General features: G+C 44.8%; 1 pseudogene; it reads left to right on the top strand.

Annotated features, from left to right (window-relative positions):
• LOC140210913 (uncharacterized) overlaps window positions 1-10,380 on the top strand; it is a 33,874-nt pseudogene extending 23,494 nt beyond the window's left edge.
• Window positions 10,381-11,922: the final 1,542 nt, after the last annotated feature.

Consider the following 11,922-nt stretch of genomic DNA (forward strand, 5'->3'; position numbering starts at 1 on the left):
TAGAATATAGATATAGAACATAGACAGTATAGTACAGGGACAGGCCAAATATTGTGCTGAATTGAATAAATTAGTAATCAAATGGTCAACTAAACTAATCCCTTCTGCCTACATAATGTCCATATCCCTCCATTTTCTCACATTCAGTTTGTGGTTGTGGTGAACTGGGTCCCCAGTGTCCTTTGAGCCCTTTTTACACACCTGCCTCTGTTAATGTCCTGAATAGTGGGAAGGTCACATCTACGGATGCACTGGGCTGTCCGCACCACTCTCTGCAGAGTCCTGCGATTGAGGGAAGTACAGTTCCCATACCAGGCAGTGATGCAGCCAGTCAGGATGCTCTCAATTGTGCTCCTGTAGAAAGTTCTTAAGATTTCAGGTCCCATCTCAAACTTCTTCAACCATCTGAGGTGAAAGAGGTGCTGCTGTGCTCTTTTCACAACACAGCAGGTATGTACAGACCATGTGAGATTCTTGGTGATGTGTATGCCAAGGAACTTAAAGCTGTTCACCTTCTCAACCCCAGATCCATTGATGTCAGTTGGGGTTAGCCTGTCTCCATTCCTCCTGTCGTCCACAATCAGCTCCTTTGTTTTTGTGACAATGGCAGAGAGGGTGTTTTCTTGACACCAGTCAGATGTTGTTCAGACCTCAGACAGAGTCAGCAATCAAATGGCTGAGCATGGTGCGATGAATGTGCTCAACTGTGCATATCACAATGCAAGAAGCATCATAGGAAAGCCGATGAGCTCAGGACAGGGAGTTATGATATTGTATCCATTATCGGGACTTGCTTGCACCCAACAGTCTGAGGGATTAAGAGGAACAAATTTGTAGAGAGATTGCAGACTATGCCAATAAAGAAAGGTTGATTCAGTAAGTGATTTTAACTTTCCATATATTGACTGGGGCACCCATACTGTAAAAGGACTAGAGGGGTAGAGTTTGTCAAATGTGCCGTTAATCAGTATGTAGAATTCCTGATGTAGAAGTGTGCAGTAAGCTGTTAGGAAATGATCCAGGGCTGGTGACAGAAATTAGTGATCATAATGCCATGAGATTCAAAGTAAATATGGAAAAAAGAGAGGTCTGGACTACAGGTTGAGATTCTAAATTGGAGAACGGTAAATTTTGATGGAATCAGAAAGGATCTGTAAAGGGTGGTTTGGGACAGGATGTTTTCTGGCAAAGGATTACTTGTAAGTGGGAGGCCTTCAGAAGTAAAATTTTGAGGATGTATAGTTTGTATGTGCCTGCCAAAATAAAAGTTGAAAGGTAGCTGGTGCAGGGAACCTTGCTTTTCCAGTGTTATTGAGGCCTGGAATATTTTGTTTCTCTAAATGCCTCAGACTGTTGGGTGCTACCAGGAGCCATTAATGACTACAATCTCATGATTCCATGTACTGAGCTCATCTGACTTTTTATTTTAGCTGTCTTCTGTTGGTTTCTAAAAGCTTTCCAATAGTTTTTGCCCTTTTGTTTGCCCTCTCTTTGACTTTTATGTTGGCTTTGGCTTCTCATTTCAGCCACGGTTGTGTCCTCCTGCCTTTCCAATGCTTCCACTTCCTTCGGAAGTATCGATCACTCAGCTCCTGAATTGCTCCCAGAAACTCCAGCCATTGCTGCTCCGTTGTCACTCCTACCTTTTCCCTTCCAAACAAGTTTGGCCAGCTCCTCTGTCATAGAAACATGGAGAAGTTCAGTACAGAAACAGGCTATTTGTCCCATCTAGTCAATGCTGAAAAAAAATTTAAGCTGTCTAATGCAACTACCTGCACTGGGACTATCTCCCTCCATACCCCTACCATCCAGGTACCTATCAAACTTCACTTAATGGTGAAACTGAGCTCATATTCACCACTTGTGCTGACATCTCATTCCACATTCTTACGACCATTTCAGTAAAGAGCTTTTTCAAATGTTCCTGTTAAAATTTCACCTTCCCCACTTACCCATGACCTCTGGTTTTCATCTCACCCAACTTCAATGGAAAAAGTGGCTTGCATTTACCCTATCTCTACCGTCATAATTTTGTATACTTCCAACAAATCCTCAAAGCAATGTACAATTTCTTTGCTTATGTTTGGAGCCTTTCTTTAGGTGTATAAGATGATGAGGGGCATTGATCGTGTGGATAGCCAAAGGTTTTTCCCCTGGGTTGAAATGGCTTGCATGAAGGGGCATAGTTTTAAGATGCTGGGAAATAGATACCGAGGGGATGTCAGGGGTAAGTTTTTTACACAGAGTGGTGGGTGCATGGAATGCACTGCCGGTAGCGGTGGTCAAGGCAGATACAAGAGTGTCTTTTAACAGCCTCTTAAATAGGCACATGGAGCTCAGAAAAATAGAGGGCTATGCAGTAAGGAAATTGTAGGCAGTTTCTAGAGTAGGTTACATGGTTGGCACAACATTTTAGGCTGAATGGCCTGCAATATGCTGTAGATTTCTATGTTCCATGTTGAACAGCGAAATAACTTCTCTTCTTTAATCTGTACAGGGTCCATGATTTTAATGCTGCTTTTCCACACTCCCATAGACCCTTCGTCCATCTCCTGAGTAAATAGAGATGAAAGAATATTTAAGATCTCCCCCATCTGATTTGGTTCCACACGTGGATTGCCATTCCAGTCTTCCAGAGGACCAACTTTGTGCCTTGAAATCGTTTTGCTCTTAGAAAACCATAGATAAACTACAGCACAGAAACAGGCCCTTTGGCCCTTCTTGGCTGTGCCGAACCATTTTCTGCCTAGTCCCACTGACCTGCACACGGACCATATCCCTCCATACACCTCCCATCCATGTATCTGTCCAATTTATTCTTAAATGTTAAAAATGAACCTGCATTTACCACCTCGTCTGGCAGCTCATTCCATACTCCCACCACTCTCTGTGTGAAGAAGCCCCCCCGAATGTTCCCTTTAAACTTTTCCCCCCTCACCCTTAACCCATGTCCTCTGGTTTTTTTCTCCCATTGCCTCAGTGGAAAAAGCCTGCTTGCATTTATTCTTATCTATATCCATCATAATTTTATATACCTCTATCAAATCTCCCCTCATTCTCCTATGCTCCAGGGAATAAGGTCCTAACCTAGTCAACCTTTCTCTGTAACTGAGTTTCTCAAGTCCCGGCAACATCCTTGTAAACCTTCCCTGCACTCTTTCAACCTTATTTATATCCTTCCTGTAATTTGGTGACCAAAACTGAACATGATACTCCAGATTTGGCCTCACCAATGCCTTATACAACCTCATCATAACATTCCAGCTCTTATACTCAATACATTGATTAATAATGGCCAATGTACCAAAAGCTCCCTTTACGACCCTATCTACCTGTGACGACACTTTTAGGGAATTTTGTATCTGTATTCTCAGATCCCTCTGTTCTACTGCACTCCTCAGTGCCTTACCATTAACCCTGTATGTTCTACCTTGGTTTATCCTTCCAACCTGCAATACCTCACACTTGTCTGTATTAAACTCCATCTGCCATTTTTCAGCTCATTTTTCCAGCTGGTCCAAGTCCCTCTGCAGGCTCTGAAAACCTTCCTCACTGTCTACTACACCTCCAATCTTTGTATCATCAGTAAATTTGCTGATCCAGTTTACCGGATTATCATCCAGATCATTGATATAGATGACAAATAACAATGGACCCAGCACTGATCCCTGTGGCACACCACTAGTCACAGGCCTCCACTCGGGGAAGCAATTCTCTACTATCACTCTTTGGCTTCTTCCATTGAGCCAATGTCTAATCCAATGTACCACCTCTCCATGTATACCTAGCAACTGAATTTTCCTAACTAACCTCCCATGCGGGACCTTGTCAAAGGCCTTACTGAAGTCCATGTAGAGAATATCCACTGCCTTCCCTTCATCCACTTTCCTGGTAACCTCCTCGAAAAACTCCAATAGATTGGTCAAACATGGCATACCATGCACAAAGCCATGTTGATTCTCCCTAATAAGTCCCTGTCTATCCAAATGCTTGTAGATTCTGTCTCTTGGTACTCCCTCCAATAACTTACCTACTACCGATGTTAAACTTACTGGCCTATAATTTCCTAGATTACTTTTCAATCCTTTTTTAAACAACAGAACAACATGAGCCACTCTCCAATCCTCCAGCACCTCACCTATAGACAGCGACATTTTAAATATTTCTGCTAGGGCTCCTGCAATTTCAACACTAGTCTCCTTCAAGGTCCGAGGGAACACCCTGTCAGGTCCCGGGGATTTATCCGCTTTAATTTTCCTCAAGACAGCAAGGACCTCCTCCTTTTCAATCTGTACAGTTTCCATGATCTCACTACTTGTTTCCCTTAATTCCATAGACTTCATGCCAGTTTCCTTAGTAAATACAGACGCAAAAAACCTACTTAAGATCTCCCCCATTTCCTTTGGTTCCGCACATAGCCGACCACTCTGATCTTCAAGAGGACCAAATTTATCCCTTACAATCCTTTTGCTCTTAATATGCCTGTAAAAGCTCTTTGGATTATCCTTCACTTTGACTGCCAAGGCAACCTCATGTCTTCCTTTAGCCCTCCTGGTTTCTTTCTTAAGTATTTTCTTGCACTTCTTATACTCCTCAAGCACCTTATTTACCCCCTGCTTCCTATACATGTCATACGACTCCCTCTTCTTCTTTATCAGAGTTGCAATATCCCTTGAGAACCAAGGTTCCTTATTCCTATTCACCTTGCCTTTAATCCTGACAGGAACATACAAACTCTGCACTCTCAAAATTTCCCCTTTGAAGGCTTCCCACCTACCGATCACATCTTTGCCAGAGAACAACTTGTCCCAATCCACGCTTTTTAGATCCTTGCTCATTTCTTCAAATTTGGCCTTCTTCCAGTTCAGAACCTCAATCCTAGGACCAGATCTATCCTTGTCCATGATCAAGTTGAAACTAATGGTGTTATGATCACTGGAACCAAAGTGCTCCCCTACACAGACTTCCGTCACTTGTCCTAACTCGTTTCCTAACAGGAGATCCAGTATTGCATCCCCTCTAGTTGGTCCCTCTATATATTGATTTGGAAAACTTTCCTGAACACATTTTACAAACTCTAAACCATCTAGACCCCTAACAGTATGGGAGTCCCAATCAATATATGGAAAATTAAAATCCCCTACCACCACAACTTTATGTTTCCTGCAGTTGCCTGCTGTCTCTCTGCAGATTTGCTCTTCCAATTCTCGTTGACTATTGGGTGGTCTGTAATACAACCCCACTAATGTGGCCATACCGTTCCTGTTTCTCAGCTCCACCCATAAAGATTCTGTAGACAAGCCCTCTAATCTGTCCTGCCTGAGCACTGCTGTAATATTTTCCCTGACAAGCAATGCTACTCCCCAACCTTTCATTCCTCTGCCTCTAGAATCATCTATCTCTAGAATCCCTGAGATGAATCTCCTTCATCTTTTCTGCAACAGCAACATCATGCCTTCTTTTAGCCATCCTGATTTATTTCTTATTTGTTCTCTTGCATTTCTTACACTCCATAAGAACCTGCCTGCCTACTGCTGTTGTGCAACTCCGTTTTGTGCTTCACCAGGGTCTCAATATCTCTTGAAAACCAAGGTTCCCTACAGTTTCTATCTTTACCTTTTATTCTGACAAGCACATACCTGCTTTGCACTTCCAAAATTTCGCTTTGAAGGCCTCCTATTTACCAAGCACACCTTTGCCATAAAGCAGCCCGTCCCAATCCACAGTTACCGGTTCCTAGTGTCATAATTCCAGGTGTTGATCCATGCCCTGAACACATCCGCCTTTCCTATACTGCTCCTTGTATTGAAATATACCGGGCTCAGTGTATTCACTGCACCATGCTCAACTTTTTCATTCCTGACTTTGTCTGAGGTCTGAACAACATCTGTCTCCACCAGCCCTCCACTATCTGTTCTGTTATTCAGGCTCCCATTCCCCCTGCAACTTTAGTTTAACCCCCCCTTCCCCACCTCCCACCATGCAGCTCCATCACCCCTTTGGCTTCCATCTCCCAGATCAATAAAAAGGAGGTGCATACTAGGTACAGGCAAATGGGAACAAATGGGGTACTTATGAAGTACAGGAAATTCAAGTGAACCCTATGAAAGAAATGAAAGAAGGCATGAGGTTGACCGAGCAGACAAGGTGAAGGAGAATCCTCACTGATTCTGCAGATATGTTAAGAGCAAAAAGATTGCAGGGGACAAAATTAATCCTCTGGAAGATCAGAATGATAATCCATATGAGAAAACAAAATAGATGGGGGAGATTTTATTTTTGCATCTGATGGACAGAGTCTATAGAAGTGAGGCAAAGCAGCATCAACTTCATGGACAGATTACAGAGGTGGAGGTGTTTACAGTCTTAAGGCAAATTAGCGTGGATAAATCCCCAGGGCCTGACAAGTTGTTCCGTAGGACCCTGAGGAAGACAACTGCAGAAATTGTTGGGGCCCAAGCACAGATATTTAAATCAACCTCAGTGACTGGCGAGGTACTGGAGGATTGGAGGCTAGACAATGTTGTTCCGCTGTTCAAAAAAGACTTTAAAAATAAACTAGGAAATTGTACGTTGGTGAGCTTGACATCAGTAGGGGGAAAGTTATTGGAACGTATGTGTAGGAACCAGATATATAAGATTTGGATCGATGTGGACTGATTAACAATAGGCAGCATGGCTTTATGCATGTAGGTCTTATAGAGTCTTATATCCGATCTTATAGAGTCTCTCTATGAAGTTATCAGGAAAGTGGATGAAGGCGAGGCAGTGGATGTTGTCTACATGGACTTTAGCAAAGCACTTGACAAAGTCTCATATGGGAGGTTGGTCAAGAAGGTTCAGTCACTCAACATTCAAGATGAGATAGTCAATTGGATGAGACACTGTCTTTGGGAGAAGTCAGAGTGTGGTAGCAGATGGTTGCCTCTCTGACCAGAGGCCTGTGACTAGTGGTGTGCCACAGGGATCAGTGCTGGATCTGTTGTTGTTTGTCACCTATATCAGTAATCTGGATGATAGTGTGGTTAACTGGATCAGCAAATTTGTGGATGACACCAAGATTGGTGGTGTAGTGGACAGCGAGGAAGACCATCATGGCTTGCAGTGCAATCTGGACCCGCTGGGAAAATGGTTTGGAAATGGAAAATGGAATTTAATGCAGACAAGTGTGAGGTGTTGCACTTTGGTAGGACCAAGGTCTTACACAGTGACTGGTAGGGCACTGAGGAGTGTTGTAAAAGAAAGCGATCTGAGAATAAAAGTCCTTAATTCACTGAAAGTGGTGTCACAGTTAGGTAAGGACGGAAAGAAAGATTTTGGCCCATTGGCCTTCATGAACCAAAGTACTGACAACCATTGATGGATGTTGTGTTGACTTGTAGAAGACATTGTTGAGGCCTAATATGGAGTATTGTGTGCAGTTTTGGTCACCTACCTACATGAAAGATATAAAAGAGGTTGAAAGAGTTCAGAGAAAATTCACAAGGATGTTGCCAGGTCTGGAGGACTTGGGTTATAAGGAAAGATTGAACAGGTCTGGACTTTAGTTCTTGAAATGTAGAAGACTGAGGGGAGATTTGATTGTGGTAGCGGGGCATAGATAAGTTAAATGCAAGCTGGCTTTTACCACTGAGATGGGGTGGGACTACAACCAGAGGCCATGGGTTAAGGGTGAAAGGTGAGATGTTAAGGGAACATGAGGAGAAACTTCTTCACACAGATGGTCATCCGGGTGTGGAATGAGCAGCCAGCACAAGTGGTGCATGCGAGCTCAATTTCAACATTTAAGAGGTTTGTACAGGTACCTGGATGGTAGGGGTATGGGAGTAGAAAGTTTAAATAGTTCAGCACAAACTAAATGGGCCAAAAGGCCTGTGTCTGTGTTGTACTTTTCCATGACAGTGACAAGAACCTTAAATAATACCAACATTCACTCGAATTCCTTTTAACAGCTGTGCGCACCAACCATTCATCTCAGCAGGAATTTTTTATATGGCGTTAAAACTGTGGCATTTTAAGTTAATAATACATAAAAGAAAATCTCAGCTGCACGTTAACAAAGGCTATTTGTGTGAGAGTGTTTCAGTTACTGTGGGGCCAGGCACCTATGCAGCTCAGTGGGAACAGGGAATAATACCAATGGAGTCAGACTGAGCCAGGTCACAGATTGGAGACGGCAGAAATGCCCCATTCTTATAGAGACAGGAAGAGCATCAGAGAATTTGATGGTCATTCCAGATACCAGCACTGTGCCCAGTTACAAGATGATTTCTCTCTCCAACTTGTATTGAACCTCACAGTAACAGTGTTATGTCAGATCACACCTTGACAACTTAAGTGATCTCATCTGAAATGTTGTCCTTCATCCATTGATGGATTTTGTAAATCTTTTTACAGGTTAAATACGAGAAGGAATTTGTCTCCGGGAATCTGGAACATGGCATGTCAGTTTTGCTGTCTCTGTCTAGATATTTAAGAAGTGGAGCAAAGGATTCAATCGACCATCCTTCCTGCTCAGACTGTGGGGAGGGATTCACTCGATCATCTGACTGACTGGCACGCCCGTCATTTTACACAGGGGAGAGGCCGTTCACCTGCTCAGACAGTGGGAATCGATTCACTCAGTCATCTCAATTGAAGGTACATCAGCAAGTTCACACTGGGACAAGGCCATTCACCTGTTCTGTGGGTGAGAAGGGATTCAGTCGGTCTTCCCACCTGTGCATGCACCAGTCAGTTCACATTGGGCAGAGGCTGGTGATCTGCTGAATTTGTGAGGAAGGATTCACTCGGTCATCTGACCTAATGGCTCACCAGCGAGTTCACACCGGGGAGAAGCCGTTCTCCTGCTCAGACTGTGGGAAGGGATTCACTCGGGCATCTCACCTACTGAGACACCAGTCAGTTCACACTGCAGAGAGGGATTTCACCTGCTCAGATTGTGGGAAGAGATTCCCTCACTCTTCCACTCTACACAGACACCAGTCAGTTCACACTGGGGAGAGGCCATTCACCTGCTTAGATTGTGGTAAGAGATTCACTCAGTCATCCAACCTACAGAGTCACCAGCGAGTTCACACTGGGGAGAAGCCATTCACCTGTTCAGACTGTGGGAAAGGATTCACTTTGTTATCTCACCTAATGACACACCAGTTAGTTCACACGGGGGAGAAGCCGTTCACCTGCTCAATCTGTGGGAAGAGATTCACTCAGTCATCCACCCTACAGAGACACCAGCGAGTTCACACTGGGGAGAAGCCGTTCACCTGCTCAGACTGTGGGAAGAGATTCACTCAGTCATCCACCCTACAGAGACACCAGTCAGTTCACACTGGGGAGAGGGATTTCACCTGCTTAGACTGTGGGAAGAGATTCCCTCTCTCTTCCACCCTACAGAGACACCAGCGAGTTCACACTGGGGAGAGGCCGTTCACCTGCTCAGACTGTGGGAAAGGATTCACTTCTTCATCTCACCTACTGACACACCAGTCAGTTCACACTGGGGAGAGGCCATTCACCTGCTCAGTCTGTGGGAAGAGATTCACTCAATTATCCACCCTACAGAGTCACCAGCGAGTTCATGCTGGGGAGAAGCCGTTCACCTGCTCAGACTGTGGGAAGAGATTCACTCAGTCATCCACTCTACAGAGTCACCAGCGAGTTCACACTGGGGAGAAGCCGTTCACCTGCTCAGTCTGTGGGAAGAGATTCACTCAGTCATCCAACCTACAGAGTCACCAGCGAGTTCACACTGGGGAGAAGCCGTTCACCTGCTCAGAATGTGGGAAGGGATTCACTCAGTCATCCAACCTACAGAGACACCAGTCAGTTCACACGGGAGAGGCCATTCACCTGCTGTGAATGTGGGAAAGGATTCAGGCAGTCATCTCATCTACAGAGACACCAGCGAGTTCAGACTGGGGAGAGACCATTCACTTGGTCAGATTGTGGAAAGGGATTCACTCGGTCATCTGACCTATTGGCACACTAATCAGTTCACAGTGGGGACAGGCCATTCACCTGCTCAGACTGTGGGAAGGGATTCACTCGGTCATCCCAACTACTGGCACACCAGTCAGATCACACACGGGAGAGGCCATTCACCTGCTGTGAATGTGGGAAGGGATTCACTCAGTAATCTAACCTTGTGACACACTACCGGGTTCACACTGGGGAGAAATTTTCAACAAGCTGCATGCTGGATATTTGTCCATCACCGTGCTGAATGCAATTTCGAGACTGACTGTCAATGCTGAACTCTGCAATTATTGCTGCTGCTCACCACACCCAGTTCTGCACCCTGGTCACTGGGCATGGGAGGAGTTTCTTCTGCTGCATATTCACCTTCCATGGGACTGGAATGTAATATTCTGGATCTGAGACAAATAAATCAGTTCTATTTTAAACTCTGCCTCTGGTACTTAGTGAATTTATAACACAACTAGTGTACAGTAGAGAGTCAACTCAGGCCGGCTGGACCCGCCCAGTGATTCTGTTCCACAACAGTCCTTTTCAATCCTCCCTTGTTGTTCACCTTTCGCTCTCCCTGTGGCGATGGGTTCCAAACAGTCACTCTGTGGGTGAAGAGGTTCGCCTTGAATTTTCTGCAGATTGAAGAAGTCGAGTTGACTGCAGTCATGTCTGAAATGTTCTTCACCCCTTAAATCTCTGGGCTGAGGAAGAATGACATTGGTAGTCAACCTCCTTATTCACGGCTCATTTCCACATTATGGGCCATTTTCCCTGCTTCTGAAGGGTTAACATATAAAACCTGCAGCACAATAGAGTCCCTGCGGCCCACAAAATTCTGCTGAATATGTTCCCACCCTGGAAATTATTAGGGTTACCCATAACCCTCTATTTTTCTAAGCTCCATGTACCGATCCAGAAGTCTCTTCTAAAGACTATCGTTTCCACCTTCACCACTGTTGCCGGCAGCTCATTCCATGCATTCATCACTCTCTGCATAAAAAAATTTACCCCTGACATCTCCTCTGCACCTACTCCCAAGCACCTTAAACCTGTGCCCTTTTCAGCCCTGGGAAAAACCCCCCAACTATCCACAGGATCAATGCCTCTCATCATCTTATACACCTGTATCAGGTCACCTCTCATCCTCCTTCGCTCCAAGGAGAAAAGGCCGAGTTCACTTAACCTTTTCTCATAAGGCATGCTCCCCAATCCAGGCAACATCCTTGTAAGTCTCCTCTGCACCCTTTCTATGGCTTCCACATCCTTCCTGTAGTGAGGCGACCAGAAATGAGCACAGTACTCCAAGTGGGGTCTGACCAGGGTCCTATATAGCTGTAACATTACCTCCTGGCTCCTAAATTCAATTCCACGATTAGTGAAGGCCAATACACTGTAGCCTTCTTAACCACAGAGTCAACCTGCGCAGCTGCTTTGAGCATCCTATGGACTTGGACCCCAAGATCCCTCTGATCCTCCACACTGCCAAGAGTCTTACCATTAATACTATATTCTGCCATCATACTTGACCTACCAAAATGAACCACTTCACACTTACCTATGTTCCATGCCTACACTGGTGTTACTCCCCAAATTTTCCTACGCTACATCGATGATTGCATTGGTGCTGTTTCCTGAACACATGCAGAGCTCGTCAAATCCGACTTTCACCCTGCCCTGAAATTTACCTGGTCCATTTCCGATACCACCCTCCAGGATCTCTCTGTCTCTATCCCAAGAGATAGTTTATCTGCTGTTGTCTATCATAAAGGCATCGATTCTCACAGCTACCTGGACTATACCTCTTTCCACGCTGTTACTTGTAAAAATGCCATCCGCTTCTCTCAATTTCACGCATCTCCGCCGCTCATGCTCGCAGGATGAGGCTTCTCATTTCAGAACGAAGAAGATGTTTTCCTTCTTCAAAGAAAGGGCTTCCCTTCCTCATCCATC

The sequence above is a fragment of the Mobula birostris genome, chromosome 16, assembly GCF_030028105.1.
Source record: "Mobula birostris isolate sMobBir1 chromosome 16, sMobBir1.hap1, whole genome shotgun sequence".
Taxonomy (NCBI): domain Eukaryota; kingdom Metazoa; phylum Chordata; class Chondrichthyes; order Myliobatiformes; family Myliobatidae; genus Mobula; species Mobula birostris.